We start from the raw sequence: 19379 nt of genomic DNA on the forward strand, positions 1-19379 counted from the left end.
TTGCTACTGCTATTTCTCAAAGTCCTCTTTTCCTTGCAAATAAATGCCTGAGGAAAAGCAGGCATGTAGTCTAAAGTGTGTGGTAAAGGATGAAGGAGAGAGAGAGGTCGAGGGAGCCAGGACAACCAAATGCTACACTAGCAGGTGCCTTTGGAAGTTTCAGAGCCATAATAATAGTAAGGTAGACAACTGAACTAGAGGAGGGCTTAGCTACAAGAAGCCAGAGATAATAATTCCATGAATCCAGCAAGAAGGAAGTCCCCAGCTACTCTCTCCAGGTCCATTCAGAGAAAATTTATTCCCTGGAAGCTGGAGGTCACCAGGGGACCCACGATGAATCCCTTACAACTAAATCAAAAAGTAGGAGACGGGGTTTGTCAGGGAGTTATGAGGAAAGAAGAATTTTTCTCCCTCTTTTCTTATGTTGGCCAATTAATTCTTCTCTATGGTTTTCAAACATCATAGAAGGATTCTACAGCTAGAAGTAAAGGGCCCTCAGGAGCCATCTAGCCCTATACTTTTTACAAATGAGGAAACCAAGGCCTGGAGAAATAGGCCCAAAGCATACAGGTACGTGGGAGAACCAGATTTGAACCCAGGTCCTCTAAGATGAGGAAGTGGATTTCCAAATCTACATGGAAGAACAAGTTAAGGTGACAACTTTTACAACATCTCAAAGAGAAAGATGCCAAAAGAATGGGAAAAAATTTCAGGTTGTGTTATTACCCAAAAAAGTGATCAAGAAGACACCAGCAAATACTGATCTCATATCTATAAAATCTAGGAGAATAGTCAAAGCAGCATTCGAATATAGCCTTGATGAAAATGAGAAAGGAACTAGAAGGTATATTTATAAGTGTTTATTCAACAACAGATAACAGTTTTCACCATCTCACAAATGACTAAAAGGTAAAAAGAATAAAATATCCTACTGTGTTTGTTCATTACATGCACATACACATGTAAGCTTGGTACAGAAAATGCAGCCTGAAAGACTCCTCCCATAAGATGCTGAGACAGCTGCAGACATAAGGACCACTGGTGACTCCCTGAAAGATGATACCATAGAAATAATTTTGTTCAACTCTGCTCTGATGAGGTGAGATGCACTTGACTCTACTCTAGCTTCAATAAGAAAACAGCAAAATCTTGCCTAGAAATAGCTCCTAGCCACCACTAATAAGAAAAGTAGATTCTTTTGTGAAAGTTAACTACTATACTTGGTAGGATCACCCCCCAAAACCATCAGCATGTGACAAATCAGAATCAGGAGAGGACTTTTCGGACTCCAGGAAGGACTTAATTCTGTTTGCCAGTTGGGTAAGAACTAAAACTTCAAAGTAGAACTGGTACAGAAATGTATCTTAATTATATCTGAAATTTTCTGTCGATGTTTCAAACATACCACAAACCCATACCCAAGACAAGTGTGGCCTCACCCCAATACTTATCTCACCTCCCTCCCTACTACACACAGCACCAACCTACCTACCACTGAGAGCAGAGGCACCAAATCCGGGATACTTAATGAAGAAATAATTCAGCCTCCTACCTCATTAGAAAAACACATAATTCCTCAGTACAGGTAAGCCAGAGAAAGCCCTTCCACCAGATAGGTAACAACAGGGAACCAAAAAAAAAGGCCAAATATGCCACACGCTGTACTCAAAACAGCACTGACTTTTTCTTTTTTTTTTTCAGGTAACTGAAACAACTTCAAAATCAATTTTCTTAGAATAGGATCCTCTCTGAATATGTCCAATATTAAATGAGGTTATTGGGGAATTCCAAACCAATCACTCAAACAACTCCAGATAACAAAGATGAGTCTCTGACCAGTGTTTAGCTAAAGGCTAAAAGGCCAGTTAGTCATTCAACCCAATAAACACTGAATAAGTGGTTACTAGATGCATAGTATATGGACCAAAGTCTTGGACTGAAGTCACAAGTTGGATTCTTGCATGGATTGGTTAGTTTGATGTGGAGAACATCTTGCTGTATACTGAAAGGCAGTCCTAAAATCACATTTCAATCAAAAAGGCCTGCCATCAGTCCTGAAGTCAAGAAGACCCAAGTTCAAATGTGGCCTCCAACCCTGGGCAAATCACTTAACTTCTGTTTGTCTCAGTTTCCTCATCTGTAAAATGGGGATAATCATAGTACCCACCTCCCCAGGACTGTTGGGGGCATCCAATAAGATAATAACTGTAAAGCACTCAGCACAGTGCCGGGCACATGTAAATGCGACATAAAGTTACCATTGTCGACGTCATCGTCATCGTCATCATCATCATCATCACTCAAAGTATGCCACCATTAGTCACAGGAGGACCTGGGTGAAAGAGTGTAGCGGGATCACAATATATCACCACTCCTGGGAAACCTCACAAAGGACAGGACCTAGATACAGCAGCAAATGTCTAGGTCTTTCCCACATTCAGGTAAGAACAGGTGCACAGAGGCAATGGGTAGTCACAAAATAAACTAGAACACAAGACAAAGAATTTCCAAATTGGAAGGAGGATCTCAGAGGCGATCTTAATAACTCTAAAGTTTGCTGGAGAGACTTTCATGAACTGATGCTGACTGAAGTGAACAGAACCAGGAGAGCACCGTACACAGGAACAGCAATGTTGTATGATGATCGACTATGATGGACTTGGCTCTTCTCAGCAATACAATGATCCAAGGCAATTCCAAAAGACTAGTGATAGAAAATGCAATCCACATCCAGAGAAAGAATTGTGGAGTCTGAATGCAGATCAAAGCATGCTATTTGCACTTTCTTTGTATTATTTTTGTGGATTTTTTCCCTTTTGTTCTGTTTCTTCTTTCACAACATGACTAATGCGGAAATATGTTTAACATGATCACACATGTATAACCTATATCACACATTGCTTGCAGTTTTGGGGAGAGAGGAAGAAAAAAATTGAAACTCAAAATCTTATAAAAAATGAATTCTGAAAATTGTCTTCATATGTAATTTAAAAATGCTATTTACATAAAAAATAAATAAAAAATTGGGGAGCTTTTAAACTTCCTAATTCCATGATAAACGAGCACTGTATGCCTGAAATTTGTTTTACATACTATCAAACCCACAGCTAAGTGCCATTTAATAAGCTTTAGGACTGATAAAAGTCTAAAGATATGTCTTCGATTTCTGGCTTCACAACCAAATTGTTACATAATATTAGACAAGTGAGATTCTCTTCCAATTTCAAACTTTCTTCCACACAGAAACTGAAAGTGCTAATAACCCTTCCCTTCCTCCATCAGAACAGGGATTGATGAGACATCTGTAAAGTCCTCAGCAAAACAAGGTGATGGAAATTCGAGGCATGATGACTACTCTTCTACAGAGAAGCCAAGTCAAGGTCCAACAGTAATTCCATAGCACAATAAAGCTCTGCTAATACCCAAGACCTCAGCACAACTAGAGCCTGACACTCAGTAGGGTGGATGCAATGGAACAATGGAAGGAGGTCTGAGCTCCATTCCACTCCACCTGCTACCTATGTGGCCTTGGGCAACTCCTAAGGCTCTGGGATCCCATTTTCCTCATCTGTCAAATAAGGTCTAGATCAGGGCTGTCCAAAATGCCACACGTGGCCCACAGTGTGGCGGCCTGCCTACAAGCACAGAAATTTATATAAATGCTTTAGTATAAGAAGCCGAGCTACGGTAGAGCTCTCACTAAAATGGCAAATTAAAATGTATTGTCTACTGTTTCAATAAAAAACTAAGGTTGGATAGCCCTGGTCTGGATAAACTCTAAGGTCCCTTCCAGCTCCAAATTTATGACCCTCAGATGCTGTTACAGAGCACAGAAAGCCCAGAACAATTTAAACATAGAAATCTGCATCACTATTTGCAGATTTCAAAAATATTAATGCTTGGAAAAATAAAACACTTCAAGACAAGATTAGACTGCACTGAGCCCCCAGAGACAACAAAGTGTCAAGACACCCTCCACTCCCACCTCACACCTCTCCACCCCCCACCCGCCCCGGAAACTGGTTCAGAACCAAGTCATCGTCCTAACCTTTCTCTTTATCTCACAACCCTCATCTACAGAATGGATGTCAGGCAGTCCTCTGTACAGGATGGTGTATGGGCTGACTAATGACCAAAAAATGCTTTGAAGATATAAAGCTACATAAATGTTAATTACAGTTATTATAGAAAAGAACAAAACATATCATTTTGGTAGCTGCAAATTTGACTTACTAGGTCTTCTTAAAGCAAGTTACACTAACGCAGTCAAATGCCCCAGACATACATTTTTTTACCCAACACAAAAATATGACTGAAACTGGAAGCAGAAGGCAGACAACATAAAGTTAGGATAACAACCATTTGCAATGAAGGGAAAATGATGAGGTCCTGTCTCTGAAGTGTCCTATGGAGAAGGATTTTCTAAGGAACATACCAAGTCCCCAGGAGCCCCAAGGAAAGAGCAAGCTTCTGAACAAAGAACAAACAGGGCCCCAGTTCACCCCAGGGTAGCTCACAAAAAAATCAAAAGGACAGTCTTAAATGCTCAGATATGGCCCCCAAAGTTTTGCTAATGGGCAAAGAAGAACTTCTGATGAAACACAATCTCTATGGAGGGAAGAAACTATTTCACCCTAGAAATGGGAACTGAAACCACTGCCTGGGACACAAAGGGCAGAGGTTTTATCCACAATGTACCTCTCAGCTAGCAACAATCTAATCTGGTTCAGCTAGGAAGCGCTCCTCTCCGTCTGCTTTCTCCGTATAGCTGAGAAAAAAATGGCATCTACCTCTTTACCCCAGGGCATTCCTGAAAACTGCCCCAGACGACTGCTGGAAAAGCCCTTGGTGCCAGCACCAATAATTTTTTTTTCAGGAACAATCATTTAACCAGCTTTGTGAACACCAACCCAGAAATCCTCACAACCCCAGGATAGATGGGACTGACCACTCAGCTGACAAATAAGGAAAGCAAAGCCCAGAAAGGGTTAAGAAATTCAAAGACGCACACAAGATGAGCCCTGGCTCACAATTCAGGCTTCTCCTTCACATAGGATCAGTGCTTCTAACTTGCCAGCTTGGGATTTGACAACTCTCTCCAGATACAACATGCACAGTCCACCAACTCTCAAAGCCAGCCCAAGTGAGGTTCCTCTTGGCTAACCAGAATGAGGAAGAGAAAATTAACTCAAGACTTCAGTAAAGAGAGAAGTTGCTTTTTTAAATGGAGAAGTCTTAGAAGAAAGGTCCAGCCATCCCTCACCACCTTACCAGATGCATATATCCCAGTCCATCAAAATAAGGTATCAGATCTAAAAGCATAGGCATTTTAAGTCACAACTCAATTATCTTTCTTTAAGATTTAAGAAGGTAGGAGGAAAGATGCAGTAACAATATGAATATATTAAGACCAAGACCACCAATCTATAATTATGAACACTATATACGGAAAATATGCATGCTTGTCCTCTTGCTATTCAGTCACATCTGACTCTTCATGATCCCCCGGGACCATATTGTTCACGGGATTTTCTTAGCGAGGATACTGGAGAGGTTTGCCATTTCTCCAGTGGATTAAAGCAAATAGAGGGTAAGTGACTTACCAAGGACCACACAGCTAGTGTCTGAGGCCAGATTTTAACTCAGGTGTTCCTGATCCCAGGCCCAGCGCTCTACCCACGGAACCACCTACCTGCTTCCTATACTTGTCTTTACATTATAATGATATGGTAAATTGTATTTGTTACTTTTAAATAATTATACAATACACAATAAATATACAATGGAAAAGAATTCGAACACATCACTGCTTCAGTCAGTGTTCAGTCAGCATAGCAGAGTGTTGTATTAGTTGTGTTAGTGAAGTTTGTGAAGGCAGAAAAGCAAGATTGGAAAATAGATCGGATGTGTGGATTGAGTGAGAATGAGGAGACAAAGATGACACTTAGGATGTGATCCTGGGAGACTAGAAGGATAATGATGCTCTCAACAGTGACTGGAAGGTTGGGAGAAGGGGAAGATCTGGGGGCAAACCTCAGGAGTTTCATTCTGGACATGCTTAGCTTGCATTGCCTATGCAACATTCAGTTTGACATGTCCGAAAGGCAGCCGATGATACAGGAGAGGCACTCAGGAGAGAGATTAGGGGTGTGTGTGTGTGTACGTACATCGAGGAATTGTGTAAACAGAAATGACAACTGACATGAGATCACCAAGCAAGATCATATAGGGGAAGACAGGCAAGTCCCAGGATACCTGTGCTTCATCTACCCACCTATAAAATTACTCATGTGTTCTGGCATTTAATTACTATGTGTAAAATTCAAACAAGATTATCGGATGACAGGCATTAGAGGAATTGAAATATTATTGTCACATGGATGCCAGAACAAGAAATCAGGGTGACTGAGGTAGCTATAAACTGCTGGAGTCAGTATTGGCAGGGTCTGAACTTCTTAAATGGGAAACAAAATGGAAGAAATCGCACCCAATGGAGCAGATGCAATATGTTATTTTCTGACCATGGTGTAGTGTGTGTGTGTGTGTGTGTGTGTGTGTGTGTGTGTGTGTGTGTGTGTGTGTGTGTGTGTGTGTGTGTGTTTTTCCTGTCAGACCTAGCTGATGTTTGCAGATTCTCATCTGGGATAGCTAAGTCAGTCATATTTAAGAGGAGTTAGAGAGAGAGGAGAGGTAAAGTTTCCAAACATTATTCCCCCAAATTCTAACAAGTTGAGACAGAAAACACTGGTTACTACCCAATTCTCTGCCACAACATGCTCCTTACTGCTGCCCTAAAAATACATCCCATGCTGCAGCCCCCATACATGAGACCATAAGCTGTCACACAGGCTTTCAAATAAGCAAGCATTAAATAATATTTCTTTTCAAAAGGAATATACAGGAAAGACAATTTCCGTCTACAATGAACTCATGCCACACCAAGAAATAGATGTCTCTACAAATATTTAAGAACAAAAATGAATGCACCCCTTCCTTATATAAGCCAGCAAAATCTTTATTATCATTATTAATGATGATGATACACAAATGCAAAATACAGACCTTTACTGGCAAAAGCAATTTCATTCAAAAAATTTCAGGTCCACAGTCAGACTGACAGTGAAAAGCTAACGATAAAAACAAAAGCTATCAATGAAAATTCATTCATTTGGGAATGATCAAAAGAGAACTGGGCAGGCAGATGGCACAGTGGGCTTGGAATCAGCAAGACTCATCTTCATGAGTTCAAATGTGGCCTCAGATCCTTACTAGCTGTGTGACCCTGGGCAAATCATCCCTGTTTGCCTCAGTTCCTCATCTATAAAATGATCCAAAGAAGGAAATGGCAAATCACTGCAGTATCTCTGCCAAGGAAACCCCAAAACAGGATCACAAAGAACTGGACACAACTGAAAAATAACTCAACAACAATCAAAAAAAGGGAACTAGTTAGAGTACTGGATAAAGCTGCCTTCAATGTGGGTTCAAATCCCTGTTCCAACACTTACCATAGGTGACTCCTTCGCTCTCTGTGTACCCTTGGGCAAGGCACTTTACTGTTCTCAATCTTGGTTTCTTTATCTGTGAAGTGGTGATACATGTACTTCACTTAACCTCTCTGTTTGCCTCAGTCTTTCACACGGAAAATGGGAGTAACAGTGGCACTTAGCCCACAAAGTTGTTTGGGAGGATAAAACCAGCTAATGGACGCAGAGCTCACTGCAAACTACAAAGTACTATAGAAATGTTGGTTATTATTAACTTCAAAGTCCAGCTGCTGATGTTGTCCTTTGAATATCCCAGGTTAGTTTTCCTCCTTTTCCATGGATTCCCAATTCCAAAGCTTTTGGTAGGGGATTTCAATACTGATGCCCTCAAATGCCCCCATTTCCCAGGTGCTCCAACAGCTCCTCCACTCCACCTTCACTCCCTACGAGAAGGATCATACCCTTGATCTTGCCATCAACCACCAGGGCTCCACTTATATAAAGCAATAGTCAGCTAGTCAATCGATAAATAATTATTAAGTGCCTATTATGTGCCAGCCAGTGTGCCAAGCAGAAAGGCAGAAGATAGTCCTTGATCTTAAGAAGCTCGCAATCTAAAGAGGGAGACAACCTAAAACAGGTATGTACAAACAAGCCACAGACAGGATAAACTGGAAATAAGGTACTAGAATTAAAGGACATCAGAGAAAAGATCAAGAACTCACAAACTCCTATCACTCCATCTCCCCCTGAGCCTAACTCCTCCCTAACCTCTCCAATCAGCCAGCCACACAGCACCCTCCCTGATCATCACCTCTGCTCCAGCTACACTCTCTTCCGTCCCCCATCTTCACTTCTTGGTGAACAAGGTCAGCACTGCACTATTCTCTACCCTTGATTCCCTCACTCCTTTGTCACATCAACCATCATGCCTTGTAAACCCCAACTCTAGACCAGTTCCATCATCCAATCTCTCCACTTGTATGCCTCCCGCTACAATCTTCCTGATCCGGGCTGGAAGAAGTCCTACAACTGCACTGACAGGAGCCACTAAAACTGCCAGCATCTCATCTCCACCCAAAATGCAACAAAACCAGCCTTTTACTTCTCAATCCATTTTCTATCCCACTCATGATAGCTGTTGACAGCCTACTCATCTCTTCTTAAACCCCCAGTGAGGACCTCACCTCCTACTTTACCATTTGCCGTGAGTTCCCTCTTCTCCCCTTATCTCAAAATCCCCTCACATCACCCACCACCATCTAGTCTCTGATGAAGTGAAGGCCCTTGTCATTGCCAGCTGCCCTTCATGTACCCTTGACCCCCTATGCCACCTTTTCTTTTCCAGCAGACTGCCCCCTCAAGAATCATCTTTCTCTCATCCTCCCACTTTTACTGGATCTTTCCCTGCTGACCACAAACAAATCCACATCTCCCCATCCTTCACACACACACACAAACACACACACACACACACACACACAAACACACACCCCACTCATTTTCTACCATCCCTTACAGCTACCACCTAGTATCTTTCTTCCTTTTCTCATCCAAACTCCTTGAAAAACATTCAACTGAAGAACATTCAGTTCCTTTACTTCCTCTCCCCAGACTCATTTCTAAACCCTCTGAAACCTGGCCTCTGACTTCATCACTCCACTGAAACTGCCTTGGCTGCCAAATCTAATAGCCTCTTCCCTATTTTTGTCCTTCTTAACCTGTCTGATTGCCCTCTCCTACTGGCTACTCTCTCCTTGCTTGAGTTTTGTGACACTGCTCTCTCCTGATTCTCCTGTCTGTCCACTCCTCTGTATCTTCATCCATGTTATACCGCCTAGCTGTGGGTACCCCAAAGGCTCTGCCCTCAGCCCTCTTCTCTCTCTACACTCTCACTTGGTGACCTCATTAGCTCCTATGACCAATAGTGTCATCTCTATAAGGATGATTCCCAGATTTATACACCCAGATCTAGTCTTTCTCTGACCTCCATTCCCACAGCAACAGCTGCCTATTAGATATTTCAAACTGGATACCCCAGGCTCACAGGGGTAGGAGGGAACCTGTGGCCTTCTAGGTCTTTGGGTACAGCCTTTTGACTGAGTCCAAGTTTCATGAAACAAATCTTTTTATTACAGGGATTTGTTCTGTGAAGTTTGGATCGGTCAAAGGGCCACACTTGAGGACCTAGAGGGCCACAGGTTCCCCACCCCTGCCCCAGAGGCATCTGTACCTTAACAAGTCTAAAATAGAACTCCTTATCTTTCCCCCCAAGTCTACCCCCTCTTCTCAACTTCCCTATTATTGTTGAGGGCACTAATCATCCTTCAGGTTACTTAGGCTTGAAACCTCAGTGCCATCCTCAGCTCCACCCTCAAACTCAACCCATATATGCAATAAGTTGTCAATTCTTGTTTTTGCCTCCACAACATCTTTCAAATATGTGCCTTTCTCTCCACTCACAGTCACTACCTGGTCCAGGACCCTCACCACCTCAGGCCTCCAGAACTCACAGTCAATAGGCTTCTAGTTATTCTCTCTGCCTCAAGCACTCCCCACTCCATTCCATCCTCCTTAACTAAGGGCTGCCATATTGATTTTCCTAAAGCACTCACTACATGTCTGACTGTCACCTCCCTACTGGATAAGATCTGGCTCCCTACTAGTAGTCTCTAGGATCAGATACAAATTTCTGTTTAGCATTTAAAGCTTATTACACCTTGGTCCCCTTCTCTCCTGGCAGTCTTCCCACATATTATTCCCTTCCTTGTACTCTACAATCCCTTTACACAAAGGTACAGATGTGTTCCTTCATTTGTACCTCTGAACTAGCTTTCCCCCATACCTAGAGATGCTCTTCCTCCTCACCTCTGCCTCTGAGAAGCCCTGGTCACCTTGAAGATACAATTGCACCTTTTACATAAAGCCTTTCCTGGGCCCCCAGCCACACTGCTACATGGTACTCATTTAGCATCAATTTCATATACACTTATAGGTGTACACATTGTCTCCTCGGTTAGAATGTAAGCTTCTCAGGGACTGTTTCACTTTTGCATGCCCAATGCCTAGTACATTATCTGATAAATGCTTACTGATTCTATGTGCCTACCCCTCACTGCCAGTGTCAATCTCTCACACCAACTGCAAGCATTCTCTAAGACAATGGTGTCACTAATACACACATCAGGATTCCAGTGACTGACTTAGCTTTAAAATGTAACATGTCTTACTGTGTTTATTTTGTTAAATATTATTTCCATTTTGTTAAATAATATCTCCATTATATTTAATTTGGTTCAGGCTACACTGACACCTCTGCTCTAAATCACAGTTGTCCCTTCATGGTCTTAGTTCAAAAGATGCATGGTCACTTTATTCAGTGGACAGGGGATCTGATGTACAATAAGTGTTCAATGATTCTTGGTTTGGTTTTGGTTTTTTTTTGGTAGGGCAATTGGGGTTAAGTGACTTGCCCAAGGTCACACAGCTAGTACACGTGTCAAGTGTCTGAGGCTGGATTTTGAACTCAGGTCCTCCTAACTCCAGGGCTGGTGCTCTACTCACTGTGCCACCTAGCTGCCCCAGCTCAATGATTCTTTACCAGACTTATCCACTCAAGTCTATTTAGATTCCAGGCTAGTCTAGAACAGGAATATTAACTATGTGATCTTTGGAAGGCCTTTGTAACAACGTGATTGCTACATAGTTCATATGGGGGCCTGAAGATAGGAGGAGTGGAATTCAAATCCTAACTTAAACATTACTAGCCCTGTGACCCTTAACTTGTGTCTACTTCAGGTTCCCTAAGTGTCTCCTCAAAATAGGGATAATAATAGCACCTACCTCTCACTTTTGTGAGGACCAAATGAAATAACACTGTACTTAGCACCAATGCCTGGCACATAGTACACATTTAATAAATGATTATCCCCTTTTGTGGACAACATCAAAAACTACAGAATCTGAGCAATCTCCAGTTTCTATTTGCATTCAAAGAACTATAGACCTGAAAAGCATTTTCTATGTCATTTTAGTTTAATTTTCTTATTCTGTAAGAGAAAGGGAGTGTCACTCGCCCAAGGACACACAGCTAATGAATGGCAAAGCCAGGACTAGAACTCACAACTGATTCCTAACCTCAGGCTCTTTTCACCAGCCATGCTACATTTTCTCTAAGTTCAACAAACATACTTTTCTCATTTCAAACAGGTTATTTGTCCCTAGGACTTTATAATGAAAGCAGCTTAAACAACTTCATCTTATCAAGAAGCATGTTAGATACCTACACATTAGATATCCACTCCAAACAGAAAGATCACCTGGTTTTGCTGAGAAAGGAACCATATCATCTTTTTTTGGGGGGGGGGGGGGAGAAGAATCATCACCATATATTACACTAAAAAAAACCCCAAAGTACTAAGTGAGAAAAGCATTGTGCTGCATGTGCAGAAATGTTTCCATGTCATTCCAAGCTGACACAGTTTTCTAGCTGACATTTCTAAAAATTAGTCTCACCGTCCTGCAGCTCACAACAAGGGCTATTCTTCTCAAGTAGAAGAAGCCACTTTAAGGCAATTCCCTTGTAAAACCAACGGCTAGCACAGTGCCTTATACACAATAGGCAGGCAATAAATGCTTGTTCACTAACAGGAGGCCAGAGATTTGACTCTCCATACTCTACAAATATTAGGTATCTCATCAAGGATCTTTCCTCTTTAAGCAAACTCAAATACCTGTTGATATGATGATATTCCTACTTCCAGATTAGCCAAAGAAATACTCTCACATCTCCTACCACCAAAGTAAGTTAAACCCACGAGACATTTGTTAAAATTGCCAATATAAATAAATCCCCCCTGCCTCAGTTTCTCAATGGCCCACCTTCTGCCAAAACCATATGTCAATACTAAGCCAAATTTCTTCCAAGATGTCTTAAGATAAACACTAAGAATGAGGCCCCACCACGGAAGGTTAACTACCAGATTGTTACTTTTTTAGCCACAGCAAATCATGAAGCCCATCTACGAAGATGTTATAGCGGAACAGCAATCTGCCTTCATAACAGGACCACTCACACCAACGAATTCACCATCTTTACAAGAAATGAAGAAACACGAAGCAGATGAGTTAATGTTGTTTTAAAAACTTTAACTTTGACATTTCCTGAACTGAGAATTTAAGCTGGCATCCATTCATCAGTATTTCATTTCCATGTACCACACCAGCTGGATTTGGTGTTCAGCCACATTTTATCCTTTAACCTTCAGTTTCTCCAGGCCAAAAACTCCAAAATATCTAAGGATCCCTTCCCCAAGCAGTCTCAGACTGGACTAAGGATGGTCATTAAGAATCCATTACCTTAATCTGTTATTGACCATTTGTTCCCATTTATATACATGCAATTGAAACCCAAAACAATTGAACCCATTTTTATAAACTCAAAGATACTCAGTTCCAAAATAAACCCAGATAATGGCTTTTAACTCATACGATCTATGGTAGCACTCACTGCAGGAAACAGCCTTGGTCCCCATGGCTTAGCAAGGCTCCCAACAGTGCTATATTTAGAACCAAGAAAACACTCGCCCAAAGCTGGGAGCATTTCCTTATGCTTTCAACAAAAGAGTAGAAGCCAAAGCATCTCAAGGCCCCTTGTCTTATATTTTAGTGGATGATTCTGGCCAACTCACCTATACTCTCAGAGTCAGTACTGTCATTTAAAAAAGTGGAAATATATTCACTTACATACATACTACTGGTAAATTAAGCAAGAGGGGAAATCAGAGCGGGAAGGAACTTCCGTAGATCATCTAGTCCCTTCACACACATAATTTAGCTAGCCACACTTCCACACAAGGCCACACCTGACTATCCCCAGTTGTCTACCCTTTTCCTAAACCTCTGAAGAAAGCATTTCACAACCTCCAGCCATGCCAGTATCTCACCACCTCTGTAGTCAGGAAGTAATCTACATAACTTCTGCTGCAATTAAAGACATTCCCTCTTGTCTTCTCCTCAGTGGAAAGAGAACATCTGCTTCCCACCACCTGTGCAATCTCCCTTCCCAGTAATTAAAGTGTTTAGAAAATAGAGGAAGGCTCATTTCCACTTAATGCAGCATCACTGTAAATGAGTTAACCTAAACAGAGAACACAATTAGGAGCCCTCTGTTCCCAGTTCCATCACTGGTTGGCCATGAACCCTGCTGGAAGTCAAAACCATTCAGCTTCCCCATCACTAAGATACAAATAAAGCAGGGATACTGGAGGATGTAATAGAGATAATGCCCATTAAGTGCTTCCAGCTTCTCAGCCAAGTCATCATCCCAAACCTGAAGCGGGATTATATGCACACTAGTCTACATTTTCACTCACAGTTCTTATCCCAATGCACCTAATTAGATCCCATGTACCAAGAGCAGCACATAAATGAAAAATAAAATTACAGTAAGTCAAAATGCAGTACACCTTCAAACTCCTATAGCATATACTGTGTTGTATGGAAGGCAAAGCTAGAGAAAGTTAAACACCTCATCTGACGAGAGCAAACAATGGGATTATATAAAGGCAATTTAAAAATTTAAGACAAAAAATGAATCCAAAAGCCATTAATATGAATGGCCAAAGGGTAAAAATAATATCCGAAATTTGACTTGAGTATGAAATGGCTCTCAAGACAAATCTATGAAGACCATGTGAAAGTTAATTCAACATCTAAAGACCAGATAGAATGACAAAAGGCAATAAAGAGAGGGTAAAGGAATGAGATCTAGATGAATTCAACATCAATTGAGACTGAAGACACCACTGAGGCAATCCACACGTTGTGCTGGCTAAGAGGCCACCTAACTGCATCCTTGGTTTTTTCAGAAGGGTTCAGAATTGTTTCTTCTTTTTGAAGAACTTGTTCAGTCATGTGTTGGGTTTTTTTTTCTTGATATCATTTTTATATCACCTTAATTTCTGAATCTATCCTTTCCCCATCTTCTTTCCACGAAGCCATCCCTTACAACAGTCATGGGTTCACTGCAGATGATACGGCAGCTTTGGCTGTCATGCTAATGTCCTGCCTTCCCTCCCTCCTATCATTTCTTCTCACTACTCTGTCATCTCCCTTCTGCTGAAGGATCCCATTTGTATCCTGTCTCATCATCAAGAAGAGGGGTTACCTGCACCCCATTCTACCCAATGACACATCCCAGAGCCCAAAAGATACATGCCTATCTGGCTACCAAAACCCATTACAAATTCCTCCATAATCTGCCATCCAAGCTTGTCTCCTGATCTATTTCCAGCCCTGCTGCTTTCCAAGTTTCTTCTGCCCTCTGAGAATCAATCCTTTTATTTTGGCCGTAAAAGTTATTGGGGGCTGCTGCAGCCCCTCCCACTGGAGAGGTGGGGTCCCAAGCTCACCTCCGCAGTGCACCACATCTGGAGCCATCCTCCTCACCTTCTGGCCCAGGGGTCTGAGCATCACAAGCCATGGGGAGGGTGGGCCGGGCTCTGCCTTCCCCTGACCTCCTCTGGAGAATGGTTGCGTCATCCTCAGTGCTCTTTGCTACCAGGATAGCCAAGGGCTGTTTGGGGTACTTTCCAGGTCCAGTGCCACTGGGCATCCAGGGACCACCAGACCATCGGGTTTCTGCTCCCCGCAGATTCAGCAGCAGCAGCATGAAGACTTCGGTAGAGCTCACCATCAATGGGATTCAGGCTCTCCAGCTGCAACACAAAGGCCGAGGTGGCGACCCGGTCAGGTCCAGCATGTCCTACGTGGATAAGATTTTGTTCAGCAGGCCTTCAGGGGCTTGGTCAGCCCCACTGGAGTTTGACCCTCCTTGGGCAGAGAAAGCCAGACCTGGGAAGGCTGCACCTAATTCTGAGGGTGCAAAATGGAACCTGGATTGAGACCCAACCAAAGGCAGCGGCAGAACCCCTCCTCAAACCCCGAGGAAGAAAAATAAATACAGGCTCATGCAGTACACACCATTTTACCATAATGACACTCTCTTTAGCTCACGAGAGGAAGGGGGCAGAAGGAGGCCTCCTGGGAGGCACCATGGATGAAGAAGGAAGACACTACAAAGCTCTAGCCCCTCCTTTGGACATCAGCTCCCTGGGCTAGTCACTCACCCCGTTGCAAGGAGACCCCACTGCAGGCCATTCACCATATGGCTTCCTCTGAGCCAAAGAACAGGAGCAAGTCAGACATTTGGCAGAAACTCTTGTATGGGTCAGACTCTCCAGGTTCCCTTAAGAGTGGGCGCTCCAGGTCACTCACTCACCTGAATGCCTCCCCTGTGGGGCACTCCCTTGCCACCAGTCCCTCCCACCAGAGGGGATGGCAGCAGGCTTGGGCTCAGGTAGCTTCAGTGACCTTCCAGAGCCCTTTGGTGATCCCCAGGGCTCATTCCAACAGCCTCTCAGAACCAGCTACTGCCCTGAAGAATCTGCCCACCCCAAAGCCACCCTGGAAGTGACTTGGGACCCCTGCTCAACATCAACCCTGCAAGCACAGACTGGGACAAGGACATGGACTTGTGCCAGGCTTTAATCTTATCCCAGACTAGGGAGCCCCCATCATGGGAGTGGGGAGACTCCCAGTCCTTGAGAACAGCCCTGTCTCATTCACATGCATATACACCATCTGCTCTAGGAGGGTCAGTGCAAAGACCCTGTCCTTTGGGACAGATGGTCCTGTTCCTCCTTCTACCTTGTTCTCTTGTCCATAGCTAGAGGTGGTCACCATGCCACCCAATAAACTCTACTGTTGCCAACCCATAGAGAAAATAAGTCTTCTCTCTCTCCTTGCAGTGTTTCCAGTCCAGAATTTGTTTCTACCTGCATTTGGATTACATCAAGATGAGGGTTGTATCAAGCCACCAAAGCTTCTGGGGCACCAAGGCATTCATGTCCATTTGGGGCCATGAAGTCCTTGGAGAGAAAGTTTCTCCTAAGCCCTGGGTGTCACTGGCCTACACATGCAGGCCTCAACAAGGCATGGAGTGGGAACCCTTAGTGCTGGAAGGGTCCCAGGTTCTACCTCTGCCAGAATCAGGGTGACAGTGTTAAGGGTGGGAAGGTAGCTCATTAGCCATTTTGGCCAACCAATCCGGGGAAGAGAACGCTCTCCACGCCATGCCCCATAGGCTGTCCCGTGCTGAGGGGGCCCAGGCTGCTCTGAGAACAGGGCCAATGAAGTCCAGAGAGGCCCTTGGCCTATGATTAGGACCCTCCTACTAAGAAAAAAAGGAGATTGCAATATGTGTTAGTCAAGGGAGTTTCTTCATGGGCCCTTAAAGTACTGAAATATACACATGCAAAAAAAAATTATTAGGACCCCAGGAGATGGGGGGAGGGAGAGGAAGAGAGAGTTTCTTTAAGTACTTTTAACTTTTAACTCCCACTTATACCCCACCCCTTTCAATACCATCTCTTCAGAGTTATTCAAGAGTGAAGACATAAAAGGGACTGTTCTTGTCTTTGGAAAAATATGTTCTGTGAAATTTCCACCTGTACCAAGTAGGAAGAAGTGTTCCTAGTCAACTCTAGAACAAAAACATGCGTGTGAACCAAACTGACTGTTCAAGAAACTTACTAAGTCAAGACTTAACAGAACTCACACTATAACGGCCTCAACACAGTGACTTAGGAAAGTGCATTTGAACATTGCACCAGTTCATCCCACTGATGCAGACACAATGCCTAGGAGTATTATAATTATAGAACTTTGACTCCATACAAGATCAAAGTATTATTAGGTACCCACTAGGCAACAGAATTATGTTCAGCCTGTAATTTCTCTCTCTAGTTCAACTATGACTCCTAGTTATATTTTCTTAGATATCCTGGCTTATTCCCTGACACAGATCCAGTTCCATTCAACAAGAATGTACCTACCTACTCTGCTGGGCCCTGGGAGAGAAAACCAAAACCAAAGCCGTCTGCCCACAAGAAGCATGGCAGGCGGGGGGGGGGGGGGGGGGGGGGGGGGGGGGGAACAGTATGCCCATAAATGAGTAGTCCATACAAAGTATAACAAAATAATACAAAGTAATTAGAGGGTGAGAGCAGTGCTAACAACTGAAGCAGTCAGGAAAGACCTTATGTTGGAGCTGGCAGCTTAAGCTGAGCCTCAAAGGGAGAGGGCACTCCCGGCATGAAGGGTCAGCTCGGGAAAAGGCCTGGTGACAGGAGATGAAACTGTGTAGACAGAAGAGCAAGGAGGCCACTGTGGTTGAGCGAAGATTATGCAAAATGCATAATCAGCCTAGAAAGATAGGCTGGCATCCAATCAGGAAGAGCTTGAAATGCCAGAGACGGCACATCATTCTGGGGGCCACAGATACCCTGGGAACCTTCTTCAGCAGGGAAGCATCTACATGTTCCACTTTAGAATGGCCTTTTTAATAGAAGAGAAGTAGGTACTGAAAACTTCCAATCAATGATCAGGCTTTATCGAGATAAACAATACTAAAGAAACATCATCTGTTTTGCCCATGCACCCTAAGCACTGCTGAGCCTTTCCATATGACTTGTAGTTAAAACCTCCTCTGTGTTCTGGCTCCCCTCACAGAAGGTGAGCTCCGGGACAGCAGAAGCTGCCTTGCTTTCCTAGTTATATCCTCAGAGTCTGGTCTAGTGCTTGATACACAACTGACACTTAATAAATGCTCGTTCACTCATTATTCTTTCAATGCCTCAGTCAAAATACTGAAAATCCTTAAGTTCCAATTCACTTAGCTGGCCAAAACCAATGTCACCACACACATGGCAACAGACACAAAACACCAGCCTTCTGGCTCCTGAAAGAAGGCATGAAGACGGGTGGCAGCGGCCTAATTTCAACTTCCTGAATCATCACAGGCTAATGCTCCAACTTAATTTTTTTTTAGTTGAACCATCAATGCCACAATTGAAGAATGAGCACCCTGGGGAGAACAAGCACCCAAAGGAAAACTGAAAAGGCAATAGCTCAGCCGTATCCAAAATTAAGGTTGAAACTCCCGGGTTGAAAGTCACCAATGATGTAACTGCTGTCTCTAAAGGTCCTTTCTCAATCTTTATCTCCCACCCTCTCATCCTCAATACTCCCTAACTCTCTGGATTTGTATGCCACTGCCCTCCCCTAGTCCCACCCTAAGTCTGTCTCTTTTACTAGAATATCATCTATTTATTACTGGGTAGGCCTGTCATGGGTCCTCTCTTTATTCTCCACACCCTCTCTGTGACCTCCTCAATGCCCACTAGTTTAATACCTTCTTCTATGCAGATGATTCCCAGACCTCTAGTCTGCTTTGGTCTCTCTCCTGATTCCTAGTCCAGAATCACCGTCTATTTGTCGGACATTTCAACATGGATGTTCCCACAGCATCTCTAACTCAAAATGGACAAAATGGAATTCCTTATCTTTACCTCCCCAAACCCTCCTCTCCTGTCAAACGCACTATTGTCCTTCCAATCTCCCAGGTCCACAGACTCAACATTAATATCCACCTCTTGTTCTCTCAAAGCCCTCTATTTAATCACTTTCTTGCCATTTTTATGTTTAAAAATATGATTTGCCAAAAAAAAATATGATTTGCCTATGTGCTCTCCTCTCTACTCAAATGGCCCCACCCTAGTTCTGGCCCCAATAACCTCTTAATAACAGCCTCTTCTTGGACCAGCCTGCCTCAAGTCTTTCCCCATTACAATCCACCACCCTCCACAGTTGCCAAAGGGATTTTCCCAAAGCACAGGTCTCACCATGTCACTCCCCTACTCAATAAAATCCTGTGGCTTTTTATCACTTCTAAGATCAAACAGAATTTCAATTTGGTATTGACAACTTCTTTCCAGAATTATTCCCTATCACTCCTCTTCTCCCTCTCGAGGGTCCAACCAGACTGGTCCC

General features: G+C 43.2%; 1 protein-coding gene and 1 pseudogene across 6 annotated transcripts in view; one reads left to right on the forward strand and one right to left on the reverse strand.

Moving 5' to 3' along the window:
- The window catches only part of AMBRA1 (autophagy and beclin 1 regulator 1), a 186746-nt gene that overhangs the window by 162603 nt on the left and 4764 nt on the right, over positions 1-19379 (reverse strand). The gene's annotated exons all lie outside the window — the stretch shown is intronic.
- On the forward strand, positions 15158-15963 carry LOC118853097 (annotated as a pseudogene).

The sequence above is a fragment of the Trichosurus vulpecula genome, chromosome 6 (assembly GCF_011100635.1).
Source record: "Trichosurus vulpecula isolate mTriVul1 chromosome 6, mTriVul1.pri, whole genome shotgun sequence".
Classification (NCBI taxonomy): domain Eukaryota; kingdom Metazoa; phylum Chordata; class Mammalia; order Diprotodontia; family Phalangeridae; genus Trichosurus; species Trichosurus vulpecula.